Raw genomic sequence first — 13,797 nt, 5'->3', positions numbered from 1 at the left:
TACTCAATCCTACATAAGTGGCACCACACCGTCTCCGCCTTGAGACATCCTCCTGTGCTAATTCAGCAGCGGATTACCACACCTCAAATCCACTGGACAGCTTCATCATCCTGCCCCGAGCATGCGGTGCTGTGTCAACACGAGCAACGCAGCAGTGCATCAGTATCAGAGCTAGAGGGGTCATTTGTAAGACTAGCATTAATGCTTCCTGTCCAAAAGCTAAATCTCCAGTCAATGTCTTAAAATATTCGCTTTGTCATCATCACTAGTGCTTGTTAGGTTAATGTACAGTCTATGAGCATAAATGGATCCTTTTTTTAATAATATGATTAGAACAGTGTTGTTATTGATAAATTGAAAAAATACAAATGGTTTCCATTATTTGAAATAAAGATTAAATAAAATATTAGATATTAGAAAAATTGCCTTTGCAACTACAGTAACTAAAATAAAATTGTAGTTGAGCTGATAAGATGACTTAAACTAGAATGAATAAAAAACGTAAAAAAAATAATAAAAGTCACAAAATCACAAAAATACTATATACATATATAAAAATTGCGTTGATTCAAAATATAAAAATGCTGCAATACTGCAATAATATAAATATATAATATAAATAATCAAAAACAACACTTGGTTTAAGAAATTAAGTAAAAAAAAAAAAAAAAACTTTTTTAATTTGTAAAAAATAAATATATAAAAATTATATAAAAACAAGGCAGTGCTGTTATGTTTGACTCTGGCAATTCTGCATATGTAGAACACTATACATTAGATGAAAGAGATGCTTGTGAATGGAGCACTTTGATGGGGACCCAGAGCGTGATGTATAAAGATAGCAGATTTGCATGTTTAATTAAGCTATCAAACCACAAAGCAGAGAGCTCAGCTCTAAATCTGCAGAGTCAACAACCCCTGTAATAACGCATAGCCCCTCTAAGTGAGTAGGAGAGACACATAAAAAGATATAAAGCTCTTCATTTACATGCAGTGAAAGACATTCACAGCCCATCACAGCACTAAAGACAAGCTGGCCTCTTTGTCAAGCCATGCTCTCCAAAAGAAATGGGAATAAACAAAGGAAAAGGTGAAGAGAGGGATGGAACTAGATATATGCGTGACGGGACAGAGAGAGTGTTGGGGAAGGAGGGAATGCAAGGTACTGACTTTAATCAGGTTGATGTGTCGTCGCTTTCATCGACTTTCCTGGGCTCAGGTTTATCTCTCATTAGCTGGGCTGTGGTGTGCAGTATTGTGTCTCCCTGTGTGTTTGAACTGCACCAAAGGAGTGGAGATTTGCTTTAATCCAACCCATCAAAGGTAACATACAGAACTAACACACATGTGCTAAAATATACGCTGCTACTGGATTAGACTGCCATGGCAGAGTTTTGTGTGCACATTTGTGTGTGTGTGGGGAGTGGGGGGGGGGTAGTTGGCGTCTATTTCACCCATTCCACTTCTGAGATGTGACACTACTCACCAGCCACGGGCACACTGAGGATGACACCTCCAGCGCACATTTAAATAATCTGCTGAGGTTTGGGTTACATAATTATGCCATGACAGTCTGTGTTTGTGTGTATGCGTGTGTGTGTGTGTGTGTGTGTGTGCTGCTTCCAACATTGCCAGGCTTACTGGTTTCAAGGATAAGCGCCATGGGCCTGGCCTGCTCTGTGATGGCTGATTTGGACAATTTTGCAATTCAAATCAACTCATCAAAGAAAACAGAAAAAATATAGAATTTTTTTTGGCCTTATGAATACAGAATTTGGAAATTATATTTAAATTTTGGCAGACAAGGAAGAGACTCTTCCTAGTGGCAGAAGGATTGCAATGAAGTTGATAAAAAAAAAGACAAATAATAATAATAATACTAAAAATATTGCATCAAACAAAAGAACACGAAAGTACTGAAAATAAACTAAATGAGAAATGTGGTATAAAAGTTTAATATATAAATTATATATAGTATAATGCTACTTTCAAAATGACAAATGCCAAAATAAATATTGTAGTACATGCAAAGAGGAGAATGTTCTTTCTGTGGAATTCGTGTCTGGAAAGTTCAGAGAGACAAAGGAACAGAAAGAATTAAGTAGATCAAAATCCACTTATTTTTCAAAATCCACTGTTATTCTGCATGCTTAAGATATGTTTTTTTTTCTACATAAGGGTTTTCCATTTTATAATAACATTGTAATACTATTAATATTTTTCCTTTTTTTATCATTTAAAGAAGAAACCAATCCGACGTATTTTTGACATTTGAGGCTTACGGCTTTTCTCAGTCACTTTGGTACATTTCTTGAATCATCCTTGACATTTGCAGAACGGTAAGTGCATTTCTCAAAACAACTTGTACAAATAGCAAAACACCATGGATTACCTGCTAAAGCCAGTCTCTTGCTCAAAATCTTTAGTTCATCTCTCAAAAATAAATATATGTGTCAATGAACATGTCAGTGCCATCAGAATGACAAGTCCTTGTGTCATAGTTTTTAAAAAACCTTCAAAATGTCATTGTGATACAGAAAAGGAAAAATAAATATGGGCACAAAGATGAAAATAAGTCCATTTCCAGAATTTGTAACTCTTGTGTTGTCCTCTGTCTATATAGTATATGCTTTCCAGCTGAAGATTCATGAGATGAACTTTTGAGCTATTTCAGAGAAATGGTTTATCATTTGTTGATCTACATTCTCTTCATTAATCAAGATTCACTTGCAGAATTCATGGCAAATTTACAATATGTCTAATAATAATGTCAAAAAAAAATGTGCTTGGCATTTTACAACTAGATTAACCATTTTGCATTTAATGACTTATACGATGAACTAAAGACTAGGGCCCGTATTCATAAAGAATCTTAATTCAAAAAGTAGCTCCTAGTGACAAAATTCTAAGAAAATTCTTAGAAATGTGGGCGTTTACTCTTAAAATTAAAGAAAAAATCCTAGTAAAGAAAAAAGAAATTCAGAAAGCATCTTAACCCTTAAAAGAGGTCTTAAGGTCAAACTTGTTAGGAGCATAGACGAGGACTTTTAAGAGGCTTAAGAGTTTCTTAAGCAGAGGAGAAAATGGCAGAAAGACGAAGAGGCAGAATAAATGTGTTGCCAGCAGGCACCGGACGTCAATATAACGTCATGCTGACATTGGATCCCAACGTTGGTCAGACGTTGTAATTTGGTTGAAAATGAAAATCGGGTTGACGACAGAACCCAACGTCATATTGACGTCGATCTCCAACGTTGGTCAGACGTTGAATTTTGGATGAAAATGAAAATCTGGTTGACGTCAGAACCCAACGTCAGGCTGACGTCGATCTCCAACGTTGGTCAGACGTTGAATTTTGGATGAAAATGAAAATCTGGTTGACGTCAGAACCCAACGTCAGACTGACGTCGATATCTAACGTTGGTCAGACGTTGAATTTTGGATGAAAATGAAAATCTGGTTGACGTCAGAACCCAACGTCAGACTGACGTCGATCTCTAACGTTGGTCAGACGTTGAATTTTGGATGAAAATGAAAATCTGGTTGACGTCAGAACCCAACGTCAGGATGACGTCGATCTCCAACGTTGGTCAGACGTTGAATTTTAAATGAAAATGAAAATCTGGTTGACGTCAGAACCCAACGTCAGGCTGACGTTGATTTCTAACGTTGGTTAGACGTTGCATTTTGGATGAAAATGAAAATCTGGTTGACGTCAGAACCCAACGTCAGGCTGACGTCGATTTCTAACGTTGGTTAGACGTTGCATTTTGGATGAAAATGAAAATCTGGTTGACGTCAGAACCCAACGTCAGGCTGACGTCGATCTCCAACGTTGGTCAGACGTTGAATTTTGGATGAAAATGAAAATCTGGTTGACGTCAGAACCCAACGTCAGGCTGACGTCGATCTCCAACGTTGGTCAGACGTTGCATTTTGGATGAAAATGAAAATCTGGTTGACGTCAGAACCCAACGTCAGGCTGACGTCGATTTCTAACGTTGGTCAGACGTTGCATTTTGGATGAAAATGAAAATATGGTTGACGTCAGAACCCAACGTCAGACTGACGTCGATCTCCAACGTTGGTCAGACGTTGCATTTTGAATGAAAATGAAAATCTGGTTGACGTCAGAACCCAACGTCAGGCTGACGCCGATTTCTAACGTTGGTTAGACGTTGCATTTTGGATGAAAATGAAAATCTGGTTGACGTCAGAACCCAATGTCAGGCTGACGTCGATCTCTAACGTTGGTCAGACGTTGCATTTTGGATGAAAATGAAAATCTGGTTGACGTCAGAACCCAACGTCAGGCTGACGTCGATCTCCAACGTTGGTCAGACGTTGAATTTTGGATGAAAATGAAAATCTGGTTTAGGTCAGAACCCAACATCAGGCTGACGTCGATCTCTAACGTTGGTCAGACGTTGCATTTTGGATGAAAATCTGGTTGACGTCCGAACCCAAGGTCAGACTGACGTCAGTCTGCTACGTTGGTCAGACGTTGCATTTCGGATGAAAATCTGGTTGACGTCCGAACCCAACGTCAGACTGACGTCAGTCTGCTACGTTGGTCAGACGTTGCATTTCGGATGAAAATCTGGTTGACGTCCGAACCCAAGGTCAGACTGACGTCAGTCTGCTACGTTGGTCAGACGTTGCATTTCGGATGAAAATCTGGTTGACGTCAGAACCCAACATCAGACTGACGTCAATCTCCAACGTTAGTCAGATATTGCACTTTGGATCAAAATGAAAATCTGGTTGACGTCTGAACCCAACGTCAGACTGACGTCAGTCTGCTACGTTGGTCAGACGTTGCATTTCGGATGAAAATCTGGTTGACGTCAGAACCCAACGTCAGACAGACGTCAATCTCCAACGTTAGTCAGATATTGCATTTTGGATCAAAATGAAAATCTGGTTGACGTCTGAACCCAACGTCAGACTGACGTCAGTCTGCTACGTTGGTCAGACGTTGCATTTTGGATGAAAATGAAAATCTTTTTGACGTCAGAATCTAACGTCAGACTGTCTGAAAATGGAATACACAAATGTTTTGTGGTTTTATCAGAAAAATGACTAAGAGATGAACTGGATTATAACAAATATGATTTATTTATTCACATGTTGTATCATTTACATTTAACATGGAACAGAACATTTACAAAATAATTACATTTTAACATCAACATTATTGGAACTGAATAGTTTTGAAAACATACATTTTATTAACATCTTTCTTTTTTTCCTGCCACCTCCACCCAGCCTGTCTGGTGCACAGTAACGTCCCAAGGGCTGTGCAAAGTGTGCAACTTCACTAGGCCTCACACCTCTAGAGGGCCTCGCTCCTGGCCTGCATTTTATGTCATTTATATCTCATTTTTATTACTATTTTTTCCACCCATCTTGTCCTTTGGTAGACTAAAATAGTCATAGCGGATAGACAGTACAAGACTCTAAGTATAAGAATGAGTAAAGCTGTTTGTTGATAGGACGACAAAAAGTTATAAAGTTTAACTTTTAAATGGTCTAGAGCCCTGCATTTCACCCTGACTTTTTTTACACTCCAGGCCGGGTTTCGGGCCAATTTCCACATCATAGTTCAGATGCGGGCTGTCCTTAGGCCTGTTTAAGGCTTCTCCTTATTTTTATATTTAAGACATCCATCAATTAGTAATGAAAAAATTGCCGCACTGAGGGAAACAACACGAGACCGTGCTAACATGACTGTCAATAGCGGCTTAACAGTGTTAAGTGTCCCGCAGCATCACAGTGTTCTGTTTTTAAATGCACGCAATAGGCTTAAGCTTGACATAAAGCATCTTCAAAAAATTATTACCATAAATGAGTCATGGGGTAAATAGGAATGAGATTGAATTATTTACTAATAAATAGTTTTCTGAGTTGGTGTAGCAAGGATGATGTTGCTAATCCTGACTCGCCAACTCTTAATTTTACAAGCCTTAAGAGAAAAGTTCATCTTTATGGATTATCTTTATAATGAATGAGTTTTTGTTTCTGATGTGTTGTATTTTGTTAAGTAGTCATTTAAAGTTTTCTATAGATATATTTGTCACGTCCGTGAGTCATGTATTCACTGAGCTTTGGTTCATTTTTGTTAAGTGCTCCTGTTCAAGACGAGACGGTAGAAAGCGCATCATGACTATTTTCTTTTTTTTTTATAAAAGCACAACGATTTGTTGATAATGTGATTGCACACAAATAAAAGTAGACAATTTACAGTTACGAATGATGTATTACTCTTACCTTTATGAGCAAAAATTACTGCATATCCACTGAAAAAAATGCAAGTGATTGCACTGGCCAGCACGCTTTTGCTTGCACTCTCCGCACAAACTACTGGATATAGCGCACATTTATCTAGGTTTAATTCTTAAACATACTTGAACTGTTTTATATATCTATAGATTTTATTTTAGGCAAGTCGTGATGATTTAAGAAGGCTAAACTGATCCATAGGTTCACTGTCTGGCACTGGCCGCTTGGCCATTAAAAAAAAAATCTAGGTCTAGGGATAGGGCTTAAATTTGAGGTCCGTGCAAGGCTCTAGGCTGGTCTGCCTCAGTGGTCGAGATGGCCAATCATATCAAAGAATGTGGGTCTTACTGTCACAACATAACTAGAGTTTGTGGAAAAATGTAAGCAGTAGCCTACGGTATTAGAGAACTGTTTTATGATTGAAATGTTCAGCGACCAAACATAATAGACTATCTAGAGATGCAAACTACTCAACCTTTTATGAAATTTCGCCCTTTTGAATTGAAAAAAATGCGATAGGTTAATGATTCATGTAAAACATAAAATAAATGTGACAATAGACATTTGCGTTTTTGACTATTAAACATACGAATAAGAGTGAGAGTTCACATTTTAAAAGAAAATATTATTTTCAAATAGTGCAAATTGATTTTAGATGTAAAATTCAGCTGCAAAAACCTAGTACCGTTTAATTTCACTTTAATAGCAATAAACAGTTTCTTTTCTTTCCCAATAAAGTAAAATACTGAACATAAACATAGGAAGATGAGAAAATAATTATTTTAGAAGAAAATGTTGGATCGCACTTTCCATCTGAACTCTTCATATATAACTGTCTACAAGCCTAGAACTAATTTAAGCATTCTTATTAACTTATTATAATTATGATTGTAGATCCTTATGAGCTAGTGCGTGGCCATGATTTGTGCGCAAGCATGTCAGTGAGCAAGGCATCACAATCGAACAGATGCATGTTAAAGTTGAGTTTGTTGCGGTTCTGGCTTTGCTACCGTTCGGACGTTCTAGCCTACTGTTCTGCGCTTCGCTTATTATTTCTGTACTTTTCTCAGTTTTTTCTACGATTTTTTACTTCAGCAGATCAGCACAGTGCTCAAACAAAATATTTTTGGCACAAACGCCAAAAACTAAAAACTTTTTTTGACTGGAATAATACTACAAAAGAAGACTTTGCCTCCCACTGCCAGCAGCTTACATTCTGGAGATGGGAAAACAACTGCCTACATTCAAATGGAAGAGAGAGAAAATGCCTCCTGTTGCTGCAAACTTCTACAAAGAATTGTGATTCTTGAAACAAAGTTACTTGCTGGACTTCCAAAACAGGCGAAACACTCAGCAGACTGTCGTCATGGACCCTCTCAGCATACAGCCGGTGAGTCCCATGAATCTTCTGAATCTCAACAGTTTGTACCAAGTGTAGAGGAACAAGCCGAAACGGATCATCACACTAATCGATGGCACAAACAGGGTGCAAGACCCAGAGGAACACAAGACATCAGATTGTCATGAGTTTCTCGTATTGCTGCCGTAGCTTTCTCTACCCCAGATTCAACTATGACAAGGCTTGTAAATACCAGTATTCTACCTCCCACTATACATCTTGAAAACAGATTTGAAGAATTAATGAATGCGGGTGAGGAATCCCCAAATGTGATTAGCAGCTAACACCGTTACTAACAGACAGTGACATTCAGCTCAGAGCGTAGCCGAGCCTAGGACTCTGATAGTGGGTGACTCTATTATCAGAAACATCCGTAGCAGGACTACAATAACATGCTGCCTTCCTCAAGCAACGGTCTCTTATGTGAACAAGGAACTTCAGAAAATGAAGCACAAGACTACAAATCTAATTATCAATCCATGTGGGGAAGAATGATACTCTCAAAAAGCAGTCAAACATCCTTAAGAAAGACTTCAGTGAACTCTTTCAAACACTTTGAAGACTCCAAGTTCAGTCGTTCATCAGTGGACCACTCCCAACTGATAACACCATGCAGCCACAAAAAGCACTGCTGATGGACACCATCCCGGAAGAGACCTGCCCTCAGAGCTCCTCACAGACAGACTGTGATGTATCAAAACAGATACAAGACTCAGCACTCAAGGATGACTTTCTTGAAGACAGCCGGGGAAGCCAAGACAACATATCACAGCCACAAGAAACACCAGAGACACAACCCATCTCACCAGACACATTATTCCTCTCTCCAGCATCTCCACTTCTGTGCTTTTCACTGAAAATGGTAGAATTGGTGTATGCTTGGACTAAACTCTCTCACTCATTCGCTGCAAGCCCGCAAATGTCAACAAGAAAACAGCAGGGTCCCAAAACATCAAAGCCTGGGGGCCCTGCTCCTGTGAGAGCTCTCAGACCGCTGCAGCAACAGCAGGCCCCAAACCCTCAATCTGCTGAAGGTGAACCAAAAACAACTGATAGAAGCTCTCAGTGATATGTGTCGGGTCCCTGCTATAATAACCGCAACATTCACAAATGTTTAAAGAACAAGTGGGAACCCAGTGTGCCTGTAGCTTTCTCGATTTCACTTTTATCATGTGACAGAAAGTTTAAGGCCATCTTAAGCCGAAGGGCAAACTCATCTAATATGCATCAAACTAAAACTGATGTAATGACATAAAGCACTGCCATCAAGTTAGCATCTTTAAACATTCGCTCACTAAAAAATGTAATCATTTTGTAATCAATGACTTTATAACCACAAACAATTAGGATTTTATGTTTCTAAATGAAACATGGCTAGAGGACAGCTGCAGTTCAACAGTCCTCAATGAAGCAGTCCTTCCTAACTTCACTTCCATGAGTGTTTGCAGGACTGTTAGGAGAGGTGGAGGTGGAGCTGCTTTTTTAAAGATGTCTATCAATGCAAACAAGTGTCATTTGGTCATGACTTGTCTTTTGAATATTTAGGGATTGTGCTAAAAGGTGCTCAACACATTCTTTTTATTATTATTTACAGGCCTCCAAAATACTCTTCAGCATTTGTTGAGGTAACAGAAACGTTATCAATGATTTCCTCAGAGTTTGACTGTTTTGCTAATGCAGGGGATTTTAATTTTCACATAGACAATGCAGAAAACAAAACTACAAAAGAAATGATAACAGTTCTAAATACCTTTGACTTGATTCAGCATGTGCATGGACCCACACAAAGGTGGACACACTCTAGATGTAATCATCAGTAGGGCTCTAAACATTTCATTCATTGTTATTAAGGACGTAGTACTATCTGATCACTTCTGTATTTTCTTTGATATATTGATCTCTGCTACCACTTACTCTAGAACTGTCTCTGTCAGAAGGATATGCTTTCAAATGTAGCCGCACTTAATAACCAGAGCCGTAGTTCGCTGACAAGTGGTGCATTATTGCGTTCAAAATCGCAGAAGAATCTCATGCGGTTATGAACGCGATATTGCGTAGGTTGTCAGCGAACTACGGCTCTGTCTATTAAGTGCGGCTCCATTTGAAAGCAGGTTATTGGCATCAACCGCTAATCACCGCTAATCACAGAACCAGCTTTACTGACGAGACATGCATGACAATTGCATGCAATTAATAGTGCAGCCCTAACGAGAACACTAGTGTACTATTTACAGAGGCCATATCTTTAACACAAAGTATTTTTTGCAGACTCTGTTGATATTCTCCTTGATTCCTTCAACTCAAAAGTTAAGAATGTTATTAATGATATTGCTCCAATAATAGTCAGTAAGAAAGCAAACAACATTTTGGAAGACATAGTGCAGCCACTAAAATCATCAACTTGCTATATTGACACATTTCCCACATCTTTTTTCAAAAGTGTGCTTAACTGTTTAGAAGTAAACTGTTCAGTTGTTAAGCCCCTCCTGAAAAAGAGCAATCTTGATAACACCATTTTGAGCAATTATAGACCAATATCTAATCTTCCTTTTATAGGCAAAATTATAGAAAAGGTAGTTTTTAATCAGCTGAATAAACACTTAAACATCTGGTTTCAGACCGCATCACAGCACAGAGACAGCACTCATTAAGATAATAAATGATATTAACTTAAATTGTGACTCTGGCAATATATCAGTGCTGGTATTGCTAGATCTCAGTGCTGCGTTTGACACTGTCGATCATAACATACTACTAGAGAGACTGGAAAACTGGGTCGGGCTTTCTGGGATGGTACTCAAATGGTTCAGGTCATACTTAAAAAGGAGCGATCATTATGTGAGTCTAGGAGAGCATAAATCTAAGTAGACATCCATGATATGTGGAGACCCACAAGGTTCAATTCTTGCACCGCTCTTGTTTAGCCTGTATATGCTTCCTCTAAGTAAAATAATGAGAAAGAACCTAATTGCCTATTACAGCTATGCTGATGATACCCAGATTTACCTAGCCTTATCTCCAAATGAATACAGCCCCACTGACTCCCTCTGCCAATGCATTGATGAAATTAATAGCTGGATGTGCCAGAACTTTCTTCAGTTAAACAAGGAAAAAACTGAAGTCATTGCATTTGGAAACAAAGATGAAGTTTTTAAGGTGAATGCATACTTTGACTCTAGGGGTCTAACAACTAAAAATCAAGACAGGAAACGTGGTGTGATTCTGGAGACAGACCTTAGTTTCAGTAGTCATGTCAAAGCAGTAACTAAATCAGCATACTATCATTTAAAAAACATTGCAAGAATTAGATGTTTTGTTTCCAGCCAAGACTTGGAGAAACTTGTTCATGCTTTATCACCAGCAGGGTGGACTATTGTAATAGGCTCCACACCGGCCTTACCAAAAAGACCATTAGACAGCTGCAGCTCATCCAGAACACTGCTGCCAGGATTCTGACTAGAACATCTGAGCATATCACACCAGTCCTCATTAACTTCCAGTTACATTTAAGATTGATTTTAAAGTACTTCTACTTGTCTAGAAGTCACTCAAAGACCTAGGACCAAAATACATTGCTTCCAGAATCAGCCTCCAGAAGAGATCAGATGTGCTAAAACACTAGTCACATTTAAATCTAGACTCAAAACTCATCTGTTTAGCTGTGCATTTATTGAATGAGCACTGTGCGATGTCCGACCTGATTGCACTGTATTTTATGTATTAACTGTAAGATCATTTTCTATTTCTAACTGTTTTAAATTCAAGTCAATTTTTAAATAATTTCCAAAGTTTTAAAATTGCTTGTTTTACTTTTGTTCTTCATGATTATTTTACTTCATTTTATGTAAAGCACTTTGAATTACCATTTTGTTCGAAATTTGCTATATAAATAAACTTGCCTTGCCTTGCTACAGCAACCTCCCCCACCACACACACACATACACGCAAAATTGTAGAGGGCCTCGCACATCAACTTTGCACAGGGCCTCTCACCCTCCTTGCGACGGCTCTGCTGGGGCATATTTTAAACAAAAGGCAGTGGGTGCTGCAGTATTTGCCCCGTCTCTTTTGATGTTTTCTGGACACTCTCTGTAAGAAATATTTGAATAAGAAAATGTGTAAGTATAGGATATGATGCACTATAGTAATCACTGAATGTAATCATTAACTATTTATTTGCCTTCCACAGAATACATTTAGACCACTTACACTATTGATTTGGTTTCTTAGAAAAAAATAAAAATCTACCCTAGCTTTAAGAGCCATGAATGTAAATTACATGCTATAAGTCATCAAAATATATTTCAGCTTGTGATGCAATTGACAAACACTAAGCAGACAATCTAGCAAAAGAAAACCATGACAACAAAGACACATTGCAGTATTTTTTTGCAGAGTGTCTTAAGGTAAATTAACATTTAATGTCTAATACATTAAATGCAAAAACAATTGTTAGAGAATGCAAAAACAATTGTTAGAGTTCTGAACAATAAAGATAGGCTGGCAACAGGAATGACCTGCCAATCAATAAGAAGTGTATATATGGAAGTTTGTGTGATTTCTGTGTGACAGATGAGTACCTACAATACGAGGTTACTGGTTTTCACTAAACCAACTAAAACAGAAACTAAACAACGCTGAATGTCACAATGATATGATGCTAATATTTGTATTATATGTTAATTTTGTTTTACCTGTGACAACAGTGTACAGATTGATCTTGGTGAAAGCAAGCTTCCCCTTCCCCCACTTCATACTGAAACAGGCCATGACCTCATTTTTCATCAACCTGTGGATACAAGAGTAATGCCCAAATAATTAATTATACATGACACATTATGAGGCAGGTGTTATAGTTTCTGTTACGTGTTCATCATATCTAGTATAATGCAGATATCATACAGGTCCTCCAGTTGGTACTAGATTAAAAGTCATAGGCTCACCCCAAACTGGCAGGTTTTTATCTTATTGCAAAACAACTGATATTGTGCAATTTCAAAATGTAAAACCAACACTATTTCAACAACTTGGCCTGTAAATATTAATTTCATTCATTTTCTCCTTGCTAGCAACTGTAAAGTGCAAAATTATAGGATAACAGAAGAGCACACAAGAAAACCAGAAGAATCAGATTAACTACCTTCAATCTATTAATATTTTAATCTAATTAATGTAATATATTAAAGCAGATTGTTCTAGCGGCTCTTTTATAAATGAACAAAAAAACATACCTTACAACAATATGGCTTCTTCAGAACATGGCAAAGAGATAAATGCAAAACAAAGCAAAAACAAAACAAAAGTTATAACCTCATATAGTATAGCCCCTAAATTCACACTATATTAAATACTATACCTTAGTGATAAACTTGAACCCCAAATATAAAACTAGAGCTTGTAGAAGAAAAGGCTGTTTTTAAAGGAGATCCAAAATTAATTAAACTTGTACAGCAGAATATTAAGTTACTATAAACACCTGTATAACTAATTCGCATGACACAATTGAAGAAAAAAAAGCATTGAATCGAACAAATTTCATGATGAAAAGCTTAACGTTAAATTATTCGAAACAATAATGATAATAATATAATAATTAAAAACATATGTCTCAAGTTTAAACTTTATTCGAACTGTTTTTCAGCGCTAACAGTTAGATGGCTTTAATGACTCAGGCGTTTTTATTTCAGGGATATAACCGTTAACGTTACCATTTTTTAATTAATTATCTCTACCCATCGTCTTGCAGCTAAAACACTTCGATGTATTTGATACGTATTACAAGTAATATCATTATATAGGGGGGCATAAACACTTTTACGTTATACATGATCTAATACCCAGATATACTCACCACAGTTTGAGTGTAAGTGCACCGCAGGCCGCCTGATAAACTGATGCCTGCCGATCCAAAAAAGACCGCCAAGTAGTCGCAAAATGGCGCAATAGCGCGATGTCACCGTGTTGCATTATGTTTGGGCGTGGGATTATGGGGGATTAATTTTTAACTAGAATGTACTTTAAATATGAAAAATGCAAGTAAGAAGCAGCAATCAATCTGATCAATTATTTTATATATTAAAAAAAAAACATATATAAGAACAGACTAAATTATAGCA

General features: G+C 37.5%; 1 long non-coding RNA gene across 2 annotated transcripts; it reads right to left on the bottom strand.

Annotated features, from left to right (window-relative positions):
- Nucleotides 1-11,710: 11,710 nt before the first annotated feature.
- Nucleotides 11,711-13,543, bottom strand: LOC113052473 (uncharacterized). Of its 2 annotated transcripts, XR_003277032.1 has the most exons (4): nucleotides 13,533-13,543; nucleotides 12,913-12,930; nucleotides 12,376-12,470; nucleotides 11,711-11,770 (listed from the first exon to the last, which is right to left on the bottom strand). It is a non-coding gene; the product is annotated as an uncharacterized LOC113052473 (long non-coding RNA). The 2 variants fall into 2 exon arrangements; XR_003277031.1 differs by lacking the exon at nucleotides 13,533-13,543 and having other exon boundaries at nucleotides 12,913-13,086.
- Nucleotides 13,544-13,797: the final 254 nt, after the last annotated feature.

The sequence above is a fragment of the Carassius auratus genome, chromosome 32 (assembly GCF_003368295.1).
Source record: "Carassius auratus strain Wakin chromosome 32, ASM336829v1, whole genome shotgun sequence".
Taxonomy (NCBI): Eukaryota; Metazoa; Chordata; class Actinopteri; order Cypriniformes; family Cyprinidae; genus Carassius; species Carassius auratus.
This window is presented reverse-complemented; position numbering and strand designations above follow the sequence as displayed.